Source organism: Phascolarctos cinereus, unplaced genomic scaffold, assembly GCF_003287225.1.
Source record: "Phascolarctos cinereus isolate Bilbo 61053 unplaced genomic scaffold, phaCin_HiC Scaffold_2;HRSCAF=192, whole genome shotgun sequence".
NCBI lineage: Eukaryota > Metazoa > Chordata > Mammalia > Diprotodontia > Phascolarctidae > Phascolarctos > Phascolarctos cinereus.
The window spans coordinates 223,868,165-223,884,378 of NW_027555625.1; the positions used below are offsets into that span (position 1 = coordinate 223,868,165).

General features: G+C 36.2%; 1 protein-coding gene across 11 annotated transcripts in view; it reads right to left on the reverse strand.

Annotated features, from left to right (window-relative positions):
* NCOA1 (nuclear receptor coactivator 1) overlaps positions 1 to 16,214 on the reverse strand; it is a 213,862-nt gene that overhangs the window by 122,002 nt on the left and 75,646 nt on the right. The gene's annotated exons all lie outside the window — the stretch shown is intronic.

Below are 16,214 nucleotides of genomic sequence, written 5' to 3' on the forward strand. Positions count from 1 at the left end.
TCCATCTGATTTAGAAATAAGAGTGAACACTTGGGAAATGAACAAAAGATTCCACCCATAACCAGTAGAACAGGATCAGTATTTAAATTAGCATTGAATTATTCCCTTCTGTGCTGGTATACCTGGATCAGACACACCTGATCCTTCTGGAAACGGCTGGTAGGAAAGATTTCAAGAAGTTTGCAGCATATTAGTTGTAAAGACCAGGGTTTTTCCCTCCTATCTTCCCTGGTAGTGTGATATATGGCCCTGACTGTTGCATCTATAGTCAAGGTAGTCAGGAATATGTGTTTCCCAGGGATCTTTTGTGATCTAGGGATGGATTTGGTAATGCTTGGGAGTCAGGACATAATACAGCTAAGAAGGAATCTGGGTGAGCAATGATGGTGGCTCCTGAAAATTCAGCAGCAGATATTGCATGCCTCAATTTAATATCCCAGCACTGAAAGTAGACATTTTCATGACAAGCCATGACAACTGAGGTAGATTTCAATCCTGAGTTATGGGCATAGTTCAAAGAGAATGCACTTTACAATTCAGTTCAACAGAAACAGAACTGAGTTTTAGCTTATTTCAAATTCAATGAGTCAACCATGTAATATGGCAGCCAAAAAAGCTATCATCTCATTCTTTATAGACATTATACCTCTCTTTATTGACATTAGATTCTCAATTTCCTGTAAAGCCAAAAATCTTTAATGCAACCCTATCGCCTCCAGGATAAAATTTTTAAAAAAACAAAACACACCAACAAAACATCATCAGGCATTTAAAGCCCTCTGACTAAAAACAATGTACTCTCCACTGTATCCTAATTTTTAGTAGTCTATTTTTCTCAAAATTTACATGGAGTAGAGAGACAAAAGGTTAGTCAAAGTCTGTCCCTACTGAGTTCCCATAACACCTATAGTGAACTAGACTACAAAATCAAAACATGCCTTGGAAGGGACAGGAAATATGGAAATTCTGCACTTATCCCCCAAATCTTGCCCACAAGGAGATTAATGGAAACAAATATGGGAAGCTTATAAATTCCAGCTATTATTATTCCTAGTCCACTGTCACCTTTACTTTATAAATCTTTTGTGACCCTAAACGCTCACTGTTATTGAGCACATTAATGTAATTTATCATTTTCAACCCAAGTCTCTTTTTGGTTTCAATTAAACTACAAAATACAACTCTGATACCTCACTGTAGATAGACATAATTCTGGGTGTTCAAAGGCTATGCCCACATACCACAATCACTAGTAGGTTCTATAATGTTTCAAGCAGTCCTGGTGAGAAATTGTGCCTTTTTTCTGAGGCCATTTTAAGTCTGATGACAGGAAAAATTTCCTAACAATCAGAACTGCTCAAATATATAAATGGATAGCTCAAAAAGTAGTGGTCACCTTCTCCTTGGAAGTCTTCAAGCAGAGGGCGAATGATTAACCATTTATCACATGACAGTATTCCTTTCATGTATAGGTTGGTCTAGACCAGGCCTGCACAACATACAGCCACCACCAAAGCAGCCCCTGGGCAGTATGTTGTGCAGGCCTATTTTATATCCTCCACATTTTTTACTGGGCTGCCTAAAATCCTTTAGATTACACATTTGATAAATACTTGTTGAGTAACATCTGAATAGCTAACAGGTTAAACTAAAGACTATCCTCTCAAGAATCAAAACGGTGGGGTTTTGGGGGCTTTTTTTTCTTGTTTAAAATTTTATGGGAGGTTTAATGGTATAAGAGAGAATGGCAACTAATTTGGGATTCAGGAGACCTAGGTTCTATCCTGGATTATTTTATCTAACAATCTTTTTAGACCTCCTTTCCTTGAATTAAATGTTTTCTCAGGCCTCTCCCTGCATCTCCCTAACTCTAAGACTTCATGCAAACTCTAAGATGAATTACTTACATCAAAACCTTCTTAAACCAAGGATAATGAATATAATTTACCCTTCTCTTGATGATGCAGGGTGATCACATTGTGAACAAAGATTACTACAGAATGCTATAGGGCAATAAGGCCCTCTGAGACAACTAAAACTAACTGGGTTGTTTCCCTATAAACCAAATGATGTCAGACTGTTTCATTTTTGTAGAGAAGAAATTTTGGCTCTAAAATTTTTGTATTTGCTTGCTAAAATTTGTTTTCTTCAAATCAATCCCAGATCCAGCCTTAAACTTTTACTTCTAGTTGCTGTCCTGCATGCCTATCACATTTAATCTGGTATAGAATCGGAAACCAAATAATTCTTAGTAATTGAGTAAAGCAAAGAATCTCTGACATCCATTTTAGCTGTCTTTTTTATTTCCTTCTTTTTGATAGTGATAAAGACAAGTAAGTCTGCTAAACAGTGAAGTTCTACCTAAATGAAGTATTATTTTATTTTGAATCTGCCTACAGAAAGTCGCTATATTTTCCTCTCTTTTACACCTGAAAACAAAACAAACAAACCCCCCAATAAGTGGCATATATTTTGGCTTCTTTGCCCCAAATAACTGCCAAATTCAATATATACCCAGTTCTTATAATTAATGGATTGATACCTTTTTGGAAAAACACAAAACAAAACAAAAAACTGGTCATATTACCTGAAAAAGAATCTAGACCACAAAGTGAGCTTGATAAATTGGAATTAACCTCTCACATGGTTATCACACATAACTACAAATAGGCTATACTTATATTAACTAACGTCAGAGAAGGGATGAGTACTGGTGTTCTGATTAAATAGGTCAACAGGATAGTCTTGCAAGAAAGTAAGGAAAGTAGGATCCACTGTTTCTACTTGCTCTGGAATATACTTTCTCTTAAGTAAAATTTCCAATTAAATGCCCAGTGCCTGTCCTATGGTTGATTTCTCAGCATTTAAATCTTACAAACACTCCTGTCAATACCACATTAAAGGCACCATCTGCAGTACCATCAAAATGCCAATTTGTCTATCTGAGATAATTTTTTTCCCTTAGCTGAAACCTTGTCAACAAATACACAGTTTCCAACACAAAAGCAATGTTTCCCTGTTAAAATTACACATATATATAAAAAAATACTCTCCCCTGGTTGCCCACCTACCTATCTCAACAATCTTTCTCAGTATCTTTTACAGGCTCATGATCCATGGCACAAACCCTAAATGTATGTTTCCCGAAGGTTCTGTCCTAGGCCTGCTGCTTGTCTCTTTACACTGTCTTCCTAGGGACCTGTATCAGTTCAGGATCTGGCCTCCCTGTCTGTGGCCTTGCTGCTCTTTAGACTTTAAAGGGATACCTGCACCAGGCCTCAGTGCTCTATCTTTTCCCAAGAGTCCTGTTCTGTATTCCAGATCAAATCTACCTGGAATGGCCAGTTATTAACTCCTTTCTGGATTTCCCCAAGCTGCATCTTCCCCCTCTATAACATATCTTGTATCAATTCCTTTCTCCCCCTCACCTTTCTCACTTATCCTCTAGTCGAGCCCAGGTCTTCATCACCTCTCATGATCTCTATTGCAAGAGATTTTCTGGTCTCCCTCCCTCCAATCTCTCTATTTTTCAATGCACACTTCACACTGCTGCCAAATTGTTATCCAAATTGTTGATCTGACTACACCTTTTCCCTTCTCAAAAATCTTCAAAGGCCTATCATATGGAATAAATTATAAAATCCTCTGCCCAGCTTTTAAAACCCACCAAAATATGGCTTCCATATGTCTTTCTAGTCTTATTTCATTTCTACATCTTTATTCAAATGCCCTTCCAGTTAAACTGGCCAGCTAGCAGTTCTATTTCTATCTCCATGGCTTTCCATTTCTGGAACTTTTTTGTCTTAGAATCCTTGGCTTCCTACAAAACGTTCAGTGCAGGGGCTATCTCCCACCAGAGCAATCCTTCTTGATTCCTCCAGTTGTTAGTGCACTATCCTTCATCTACATGCATGTTGTATGCCCCTAGGAGAATATAAGCTTCTTGAAATAAGGAATACTTTAGATTTTATCTTCATCTTCCTATTGCCTAACACTGAGGCTGACACAGAATAGATGCTTCAAAAATCTTTGCTGAATTGAACTAAATCCACAGGATCCATCACATTCAGGGCAAGAATATAGCAGCTGTGAATTAGAGCTGGAAGGGATCTAAGAGGCCATATAGTTTAAACACCCTCATTTCATAGGTGAGGATATTATGGTCCAGAAAGGTGAAATGACTTGATTAGTAACAAAGTAGTTAAGTGAGAGTTCACAGGTACATTGATTTAGAGCTGGGAGGGACCTCAAGGGCCATCTCACAGAGCCCCTATTTAACAGATGAACTAGGGTCTGAAGGAGTCAAGTGACTTACCCAAGATCACACAAGAAATAAATAGCAGGAAAGTGAATCTGAAATCAGGTGTTCTCATCCAAATCCAGCATCTTCTCACTCTTCCACTGCCTCAGGCCCAAGTCTTTGGATGCCAATTCCAAAACTTTTCTACCATACCAGGCTGCTTCCCTCCTTGCTAATACTGACTGACAACTCCTGAGGCAGACTGGCTCAGAAAGGCTGCCACAGATATTCCCTGCTCCTTCCTACCTTGTTAGGCTACTTTACTTGGTATCTCCACTACCAACCTTCTTAGAAAGGCTTTTTTTCTTGATGTTCAATGAGATCAGGTCTCAGCATCAAGGAGCCCTGTTCTGGAGTACCCTGGACAAAGACCTCCTGATACCACCCCTTGCAACTGAGCTAAATGAAAGCTTGGAGCCATTTCTGTACCTAGAACAATGGATTTGAGTTTCAATCACCTGAATGCATATTATGAATTTATCCTCACTGACCTAAATTTTCCCTCACTTTCCATGCTTAGTATGTTTGGTTTATTCTTTTATCTCTTTATTATTTCCTCAAGAAACAGTTTATGGTCAATTTATTGCTTTTTATTATTGCCTCTAATGAAATATCTTTCTTTGCCTCCTATTCCATTGTTTTTGTACCTGCAGATTCACACCTAGCTGTAAGCTATTTCATCTCTGTGGCCCTCAGTTTCATCATCTATAATATGATGGAGTTGGAAAAAGTAACCTCTCAGGACATGTAAAGAATACCGTACATTGGGTCAGAAAATCTGGGTTCTGATTTCAGATCTGCCACATACTAGCTATGGGGCCCTGGCAAATCACTTAGTCCCCCTGAATCACTGTCATATTTTTACTACCTGCCTCATGGGATTACTGTAAACATCAGGGAACTATTTCCACAATGAGTTGTAAATTATTTTAACACCTAAATTTTAAAAGCACAGCTATCCTTAAAATCTTCTTTCCCCCAGTTCCACAACAGAAAACCCTAACTCTGAGCCACAGAAACCAGAGAGCATAGTTTGCCATTTGCAAAAGAAAGGGTCTACTTTCTCAGACTAACATCCCCATCTGGTGGCCTTTTAGGAGGCTACAAAATAAAGGCATTAGATCATTTCTGGCTCATGGTGGGTGCTTAATAAATATTTGCAAAGTGAATGATTCATGGTACTTGCAAACCAAACCCAGTGACATGAAGGAACTCAAATCTGCTGCTCAGGCTGGAGGGGTACCAAAGAATCTCCACATGTCCTCTCTAGCACTACAGTTTCACAGTGTTCTATAGTATCTCCAAATAAGATAGAAATTTTTTTGGTTTGGTTTTTTTTTTTTTTGCTTTTAGGCAATTGGGGTTAAGTGACTTGCCCAGGGTCACACAGCTAGGAAATGTCAAGTATTTGGTCTGAGGCCACATTTGAACTCAGGTCTTCCTGACTTCAGGGCCGGTGCTCTATCCACTGCGCCACCTAGCTTCCCCTAAGATAGAAATTTTTAAAAGTGTGATAAACTGAAAACAATGAGAGGCCTGAAATTAAGAGTTGCTTAGGTTCAAATCATTCTTCTAACATTTACTAGGTATGTGACCAACAGCAAATAAAAACCTCTATAAATTGCAGTTTCTTCACCTGAAAAATAGTGCTGACTTCATGACTTTTTGGACCAGACCTGTGATTTCATTAATATTACAAACTCCCAGTAAAGAAGGAAATTCTCCCTACCAATGCAGATCAGCATCTACTATGAAAGATTGTTTCTTAGTTCATTATGTGGAGGCACTGAGAAGTTAAAATAACTTACTTGCTCTAGGACACATCCAGCCTGTTATCAGAGGCAGAACTTGAACCAAACCAGATTTTCAAGAAATACTCTAAGCCCAATTCCCTATTAACCATAACATACTAGAAGGTAGGTTTGAACAAGATGATGTACATAAAGCACTTCATAAAAATAAACTATTTTAAAGTTCCCTGACAGCTAGACTAGATGCTAAATGTACTCATCTGAGTTCAATCTGCAAATATTTATTAAGCACCTAATATGTACCAAGCCTCATACCAAATGCTGGCAAAACAGTTCCTACTGTCAAGAAACTTAGATTCTGATGGCGGAGGCATGCATGTACACATGTAGGTATATTCAGAACACATAAAAAAATATAAAGTAAAGTCAGAAGAGAAGTGCCTAGGATCTGAGGAAGTTAATTACTGACAGGCAGTGAAATATAATGCAACTTGGCAGGTAGGCAATCACATTGTTTCATCAGTCTCTATTTCTTGGACAGACAACACTAACAATGAATGTGTGAGCCCAGACATTGGATGAAATGAATAGATCCTATTTAGAAAACTATATATCCCTTTCAATGACTGAAAGCTACTTTCTAACACCACAGTAAATAAAGTAGATAAATTCTTTTTGTTGTTTTTTTAATAACTGAGATGAAATATAAACACACTAAGAAATGACAATACAATCAATGCAATTTCTGTTCTCTCACACATAATTCTGCAATTTTCCCAGTTAAATACAAAAGAGTAAGTACAAACACCAAACTATTTCTTTACTTTGAATATCTACCAATGCTGTAAATACTATTTCACATAAGCAAACTGAAAAACCTAGATGACATAAAAACAAAAGATATAAATAAATATATTTTAAAAAATAAAATTTGCATGACCTTTCCAAAAACTATATTCACTTTCTTTTACTAGAAACCAAGCTATATACAAACTGTAATACTAAATCTAAAAATAATTCTGAATTTTTCATCTTCATACTCCAGTAGGTCATTGTGTTAATAATTCACTTTTAATAATATGTAAATTTCCCAAATGCAAATTCTATAATGGAATAATAATACTTAAGGTTTTGAGAAAATACTTTTATTTTAATGCTCACAAATAACGCTTGTAATATATCTCAAATGTCGTGCATTTGAGAATTCAAAATGGAAGCACATTACATCTCCTTTCTCAATCCAACTCTTAACTCTGTGCAAAACATTGCTAGATGATGGAGATACACATAGAAAAGTAAGACAGTCATAGCTCTCAAGTAGCTCTCAAGTTCCTACCCTAATGGAGGAGACAATACATACAGAGAAGGGTTCTGCTGCAAATCAGATGGAAAAGTCCCATGGTCCATAGAGTGAAGTGGCAAAGCAAATAATGAACTCTCTTCTGTAGCTGTTTGCCTGTTGTCTCTATCTCTCCTTTTCCCAATAGATATTAGCTCCTTGAAGGAAGAGATGCTTGTTTTTGCATTTCTTTGTAAATACTGGGCATAGCACAACATCTGGCACATAATAAGTTCTTAATAAATGCTGGATGACTGATTAGACATTTCTCTGGAGCAAAATAGTTTAGGACATTTTCCTTTAGGAAAGTGTAGAAGAGGTCAAAACTAAAGAAAATGAATTGAAGATGGTAAACAAACATATCCAAAACACAATTTATTCTATTTACTCCCAAATCCTCCCCTCTACCTAATGCAGTATGTCCAAAATAGAACATTATTGTTCAATCCCAAAACGTTTTTCTTTCTTTGTATCCCTAGGGCTTAGCATTATGCTTGGCATAAAGAAAGTACTTAATAAATGCTTGCTGAACTTCTAGTCATGTGACCAACAAGATGGCATATCAGACGTTTCCTGTTTCTTCAGATCTCTCAAACCTCTATAAAACTGAAATTGTGCGCCTAAGATAAAGCAACTCCAGCTGTCCTGATGGTCTAGGACAAACCTGGACAACTTGGCAGTAGGTAGGGGCCAAAATTATAATAGGCTAGACTTCTTCAGGCTTCAGACAGACTAATGATAGTTGGCTGCTGCGGGTCACGTGACAAACAAAAGAGAGTGCGCAATGGCAACCCTACGTTTTGCGGCCACTTAAAATCCCTTGGTGGGCGATCTGTGTGTTGTGCAGGCCTAGTGTAGCATATCCAGTATGCAAAAGAAGGTTAAAAAACAAACCCCAAAAAACAGAAATTGATGCTTATTGACACTGAACTCACTTAGCACCCCTCCACTACCTCTCACACTAGTGGCAGCAAGGCTGCACTAGGAGACCCAAGGACATGACAGGTTTACATTAAAATCTACCCATGCACCTTGTTCCTTCATCCCTCTTTCCAGTGACAAAGAGACCTTGGCTCATATGATTATAATGACATTTATAATTTGTACTACTTTGTAAAGCTTTCATTAACTTTTCCCTTTACAAAAGGGTATATAAGGTATGTGACCATTCCCACTCAGGTATGTGGTAACCATGACCTCCCATTCAAGAAACTAATTAAGAGTTGAAGGGCTGTAATATGGTAGAGGAAATAGATCTGTTCTGTTTGGCCATGAAAGGCAGACCCAGGAACAGTGGGTGAAAGCTGCAGTGATGCAGCAGCAAATTTAAATTTGATTCAATAAAATCCAGTAGCTCCCTGTTACCTACAAGTTTGTATAAAATCCTCGTTCAGCTTCTAAAATTCTTCATACTCTAGCATTTCTACCCCCTTCCTACCTTCCTAGTTTTGTTACAACTTACTCCTCTCCTCCACATACTCTGTGATCAGGTGGTACAGGCCTCCTTACTCTTCCTGGAAAGGGCTGTCCCCCATGTCTACAACACTCTCCCTCCTCAACTCTGCCTCCTAGCTTCCTTAATTTCCTTTAAATCTCAGCTAAAGTCCCACCTTCTGTAAAAAGTCCTTCACAGACCTCTTTAATCTTAGGGCCTTCCCTCTAAGATTACCCCCAATTTATCATTATATATCTTGTATTAATACAGTTGTTTGCATGTTATTCCCTCATTAAATTTTGAGCCTCTTAAGAGCAGGAACTGTCTTCTAACTTTCTTTGTATCTCCAGTGCTTAAGCACATCGTAAGCACTTAAATGCTAGTTGACAGACATCAAGACAAATTCCCTAATAAGTAGAGCTGTTTCCAGGTGGAATGGGTTGCCTCTAGAGATGACAAGTTCCCTTCCCTTGGAGGTCTTCAAGCAGAAGCTGGATGATCATTTTCCAGGTATAGTATGGGGGGATTCCCTGTGTACACACTGGACTAGGTGGCTGCTGATGTCCTTTCCCGGTCTCGGAAACCACGATCGATATTTAATAGGACTAACCCATACCCAACACCCCTATTCACATCTCAAAATTATGTTTCCTCCCTAGGAAACCTAGGCTCCTATACATAAAAAGCCCTTTCAATTAGCCAATCTTTCCCATCATTTCTGACTCTTCCCTCATCCTTGGTTAAGCTCTTCAATTGGGAAAAGACCAGACTGAGCCACAAACACATTAAAATGAGTTATCACCAGGTCAACAGCTAATCGAAATCTATTGTTTAAACTACCAAGGAAGTAATTTAATGATTTTCATGGCAACGGTACTTATCAGCCACAACAGTTTAGTTTTGCATAAAGTGAACCAAGATTTCTCACCAGTTGAAATACCTGCTTCAACTACACAATAGAGAGGTGCATAAGATACTTTTTTGTCAGTAATTATCAAGGTTGAATTCTGAGCCTTTCAGATTCTACCACTTGCTTCATTTTAGGGAAGATAAGCCCACAATCTCTCTAATTTCCCTTGATGTGCATAACAATCAAGGTCTTTAGTTTCAGCTTTCCAGGGCACAGCTTTGTAGGACTTAGTTGCTACATCTCTGGCAGTAATAATTAACTAGAAACTCAGAGACTTAAGCCCTTGAGACTACCTCACAGAACTACAATAGGAAAATTTAACAAAAAGAAATTGTAGGTCCTTGAATACCAGTTGATTTCCTTTGTCCAAGACAACTTTCTCCCTTCTCAAAATTACTGTAGCAGTTTTTAAGCATTCTTATACCATTAAATACTGCTTTGTATTATAGTTATTTTGGTGAATGTCTTGCCTCTCCTACTACACTGTAAACTCCTTAAGAGAAGGGATGCTGATGCAAATCTTTTTATACCTACCACAGTCCACTGCCACACAGCTGGCCAAAAAAAAAAAGTTTGAACATAAATCAGTTATCAGTGAATGTTAGCTGCTATTTACTTTATATATAGAATAGATTAAGTACTGGTCCAGCATATAAGTAAGTGGAGCTAGACTTAAAATCACCAAGAAGAAACTGTACTTTAAAGTACATGGAGACAATATTAATATCAGGAGGATTAAGTAACCTAAAGAAATGTTCCCAGAAGCAACCCAATTTTAAGATATGTATTATGATGAAAAATCTTTGGAGAATTAATAAGTAATGTACTTCCCATTCTCAGATGCCTCTTACAAACAATATCTATTTTCTGTCAAAGATCAGCTGGAGAAGAACCTGCTACCAAAATTTTTATTGATTACAACCCAACTGCCTTTCTCCTAAATTATCTTCTGTTTATATATTTTTATATATACTTGTACATATTTTGTCTCCCCTGAAGGCAAATAAATTCCCCAGAGCTTAATCACTCTTGAATAAACTGGGAAAAGTTTGTGAATCTGCAAAGCTAAAAACAAAAACCTTTATGACAATAGCTCATGAATATATCAAGGTGCTGCTATCCTAGAAGGTGGGCCTTATGTAGACATCACTTCTACCAATTTTTACACAGCAAGAAAAGCATATTTTAAGGACAGAGGAAACAAGGAGATTAAAAAATCAGGTTTTTTCCCTAAAATAAAAAAGCTTACTGATTTATTATATTTAAAAATTTTAAATAACTTTATATTTCTGCAAACTCAGTACATATACAAAGATAACAAATAAAGGGGTGATGTGGGGCAGCTAGGTGGCACAATGGAGTCAGGAGGACCTGAGTTCAAATTTGGCTTCAGACATATGATATTCACTAGCTGTGTGACCCTAGGCAAGTCACTTAATCCCAACTGCCTTGCCAAAAAGAAAAAAAAAAGAATAAGAAATTTATGTGTTAACATAGTACTTGAACTGCCTGACCTTCTGGAACTCTCAAACTTCTATAGATCACTATAGGAAGATAAAGACAAACTGCTGTTTTTTTAAACAGCAATACTGTCTTCTGACTCAGAGAGGTATTTTTATTTTTAAAAAGAGTATCAGGGTATTAATATCTTATTTACTCATTAATACATAATATATGATTACATTTGTAATTACTTCAAATGAACTAGGAGGGGGAAAAGAAGGAGAACCAAATTCCACTCTTTCCACCCACCCCCATATTTATAATTTATAATAAAGATATCAATGTAAACTAGGTATTTTAACTTCTGTTTGTGTAGATGCTCATCAAACTCATATGTAAATAAGACTATAGGCATGTAGTGAGTGCTAGGCATTGTGCTAAGCACTGGGGATACAAGCAAAAAGAAAGATAGTCCCTGCCCTCAAGGAGCTTGCCTTCTAATATTTTGGGGGAGGGGGACTGAGGGAGGTGGTAGGTATGGTGGAGAAAGCCCAGAATTAATGGTAAATTCCAGAAAGTAATGAAGACTAGGCTGGCCTGGGCACTTTCCAATCAGAGGAAGGGTGGCATTGTATAACCAGTGTGGGAAGGCAAGGGGCAGGGTGAGGAAGCTCCTATGGCATGGTGGAAAATGTACAGAGTCACAAATAGAGCTCAGAGACGAATAAAGATATGGCTGGACATTCAAAGCCCTGCCAAGTCTGACTGAGCCTACCTTTCCAGACTTACTTCACATCACTCTCATGCCCTCTACTTTCAGTCTGTCAGTCAAGAAGTATTTATTAAGCATCTACTTTGTGCCAGGAACTATGCCAACACATGCTCTGGGGATACAAAGAAAAGAAAAACCACCGTCCTTGCCCTCAAGCAGCTCACATTCTAATATTAAATCAGCCAGCTAACTATTCCCTGAACTCAGGATTTCATTTCCTGACTCTCTAAGGTTACCCTTCTATCTAAGATTCTGAAGGTATCTTTTATATACCTAAGTACATGTTGTCTCTATTTGTTAATAAAATGAACCTGGATCTACGTAAGCAACTTCATATTTAGTTGACTGAATGCTTAGAAAACAGTTTCATTCAAGGTGTTCAATTAATAAATTTAGCACTTAAATGTGTGCTAGGGATACAAAGACAAAAAAGTCTCTGTCCTCAAGATTAATTTCTATATGGGAAACTATATGCACAATATATAAACTGCAAAGTATCAATCACAATGCCTGTTGATTGATTGTCTGATTCAAGTTCTTCCTCTGATATAGGAGTTATATGACCTGGGGCAAGTCAATAACAACTCTCTAAGATAGGTCAGAAGGTGCTGGCCTACCCTGGTAAGAGGAGATTTCTCATCTGGAGTTCCTTATACAAATGAAATCACAGATCCAGCCATTATCCCCATATCTAACACAAGACTTTACCCATTATAGCTGCTTAATAAGTGTTTGTTCAATTAAATTGAAATATTTTCCAAAACTCAATGAATAAAAGTGAATGTAGATGCTAAGTTAACAGCATAATTCAATATTTTAAATTTCTCATGTTTTCCTGGCTAAAAGCCTATTTTATCACTGTCAAGCAAAATAAATTACATTCTTATAACTAAATTAGTTGAAAATTCAAAAACAAATACCCTCTTATTAAAGGAATCTTAGGATATGTGCTTGTTGTTGAAGGGGAAAAATACAAAATAGAAAATATATTTTAGCAAAAATGCTCACCAAATATTTATGATTAACTTCCTGAATTAGAAATGCTTTATTTTTCACTAAATTAAAAATGCATTCATAACCTAGCTTTACTAAATAACCAACTAACCTAACAGATAGACAGCATGGTTTAAGTAGAGCACTGCAATGGACTGGAAGTCAGGACTTTTAACCTTAGTTCTGCCACTAAGTAGGTATGTCACTAGCAATTAATCTTTTATAGAATTGAGTTACAGGTAATTTCCATCCATCAAATGAAGGGGTTAGACCAATCAGCAGTTTCAATTTTAAAATGCATGTTTCTTTTAGATTTCTAGAACATTCAATTTGTTTCACTATCTACTTCCAAAAGGGGAAAGGACTTCGTAAATCTTAAAGCTCTACATAAATGTGAGCTGGTGTTGCCATGACTGTTTAAACCTTTATTTCTCTTCACAAAGACTTACCAATCATTTGAATGGATTTCAATGAACAAATATTGCATTAATATACCTTTTCTAACTCTAAAAATTTTTACTATTAAATCAACACATGATTAACTTTGCTGTTACACCAAAAAACAGCCCACCCTGACCAAAATAACATCATTGCTTTAATATAAATTGTATGTACCTTCTTCAAATTTGTCTACATTTACCTGAATTGTAAAGAAATTTTTTAGAAAAAAATTAAATTGTGTTTTAGAATTTTATAGAATTTTGGAAATTTTAGAGATGGCCAAATCTTTTCATTTCACAAATTAGGAAAATAAGGCCAAGAGACGTTAGTGACTTGACCAAAGTCACACTGCTAGCAAGTATTCTTCTTGACCTGAGATACAAACCTGGTTTATTTCATGAATTTTAATCTGAGTTGCAAATAGATATATTTTGGGAAAGATTAGGATGAATACCCTGACAAATTTTGTCATGGCTATCTGAGAAAGGAAGATGGAGGAACAAAAGTTTGAATGAAGGCTATTATTTTTAAAATTACTTATTTCGGTGACTGGATAAACAACAATTCAATAGAAGTCAGAGAAAGGGATCCCATTTTACCTTCATAAAAAGCTTAATGCCTAAGACAGCTTTTGAGCAGTTTTGCTTGAAAGAAGTAAAGATACAAGAGGAGATCAGGGAATTGAAATATCTTGGGAAAGAGCTTTGAAAACCAGAGTGTTTAACCTAATGAAATGGGTGCTTCTTAGACAAAGAAGGATTTAAAAGAGGGCAATAGTATTGTCAGAGGATATGTCTGCAAAAGTAGTAGAGCAAAGATGCTATTTAGGAGGACATAATAATAGTCCAAGAGAGAAATAATGACCTAATTACAAAAGCAATGCCTGAAAAGGAAAATAAGTGTCAGATCCACATCTGTCATCTACATATCGGAAATAACATGTTATGCTTTCATAATATCTCAGGTATATTTAGTACAATGCCAAAGGCTTTATGAAAAAGATGAACAATATATTCTACATGGCCACTACTATAAGAAAAATGAATTAGTCATTAAAATTTTTTTTAACGACAGCTATACATATGCTCCAAATATTGAAGATATTTGATTTAGGAAAACATCAGCCACCAGCCAAGAACAGTTTTAGTACATCTTGATTATAAATCAATATTGGAAATGTGTTTATGTAAATCTTAATTTTTTGAACAAAATAAAGATGAAAAATCTTGTGATTATTTATAAAGTCCCCCAAATGCAGATATGAAATCATTAACTTCAACTATTGCTCTTACTTCTTTCATCAATTATTAACAAATGTCAAAATCAGTAGTTTTTTTAATAAAAGAAGGTGGTTATTTTTATACTGATTTTTTGAGGCCTTGTGGCAAGATTCTTTGCCAGGTTAAGTCTAGTAAGTTTAAATATTTACACATTTATTTACAAAGTTAGTGCTGAAATATGTAATTCTTCATTCAATATGCTCTTCCAAAGATAGGTGATATTATTAAATATTGGAAGGTAGCAGAGTAGTGGAGAAGTTCAATTTAAAATAAAAAACCTAAAGTTGAAATGTTCACCAAATTGGCTCTATCAGAATTTAACACCACAGGTGACAGGCATTTTCTACTAAATAGATCTTCATAGAATTTATATTGTAGACAATTGCCACTGCTCTGACTACTAAAACTAAAGAAAACCTAAAGCCAAAAAAAAAATCAAATAAATATTGATTTCTTACTTGCACACTTCCAAAGAACTTTGGAGGAAGATAAAATAGAAAATGGGCCCACCATCAGAGAGGTTATCATCTCAGGAGAGAGACAAAATATCATGTGTGTATTATGAATACATATATATAAACATATGATAATCAGACCTGACATTTATATAGAGAGTAATGGCTTACAAAGAATTTTACATAAATTATCTCCTTTAATCCTAACAATGACATGTTCAAGATAAGTAGGGCAGGTAGCACTATCCTTATTTTACAGATAAATAACCAGCAATACCGAGCTGTGACAGATTGGGTGCAAAACTGATTGCTACAGACAGTAAGTTCAGAAGGAAAAATAGGACAAAGTTACAAATACTTCCATGGCTTAAAAAGAAAATAATTTCTTACCACAGAGGTATCCAATTAAAATAGTCTGGTTTTAGGCTAAAGAACAAATAGATGAATAGCATGCTGTTTTGAGGATCTGTCTCACTCCTTCATCCTAACTGCACTTTGTTGTTTGTAATAAATTCAATATGTACTTTCTCTAATAGATGCTGCCACCAAAAGATTCTGGGCTAACTCTTCTACCTGAATCTCTTACCATGTAACTGATAATTAAACACATACTGCCTCAGCCATTCAACAGCAATGACTCTTCTGGGATACTTGCTGAACCTGACAAAGATGTTACTACCATAATTACATTTTAAAAACACATGCATATCAGGTTGAATTCAACAGTCAGCCTTCAAAAGCAATGCATTCAATTTCTTTAATTAAAAAACCACTGTTACAAGGTAGATGAAGTCCTTATATATTTTAAACACCCATTTGAAACAAGCAATCGATTTTGGGAAGTGAAGGGGAAAAAAATATTATTTGCTACTTGCAGATTCTAAATCTCACAATTACAAGCCATATTCAATTATTTGCTCTTATGTAAATGGAAAAGGCATGGTCAAGTGAATTTCACAGGCTATAACAAAACTTTTCATTAGCAAATACTTTAACCTTCCCTATCAAGCCTCACAGTTAAAAATTACTAAAGCACAGGAAAAAAAACTGATTTAAGTTCTACCTCTTCTCCCTCCCTCACTCTCTGGTTCAGAT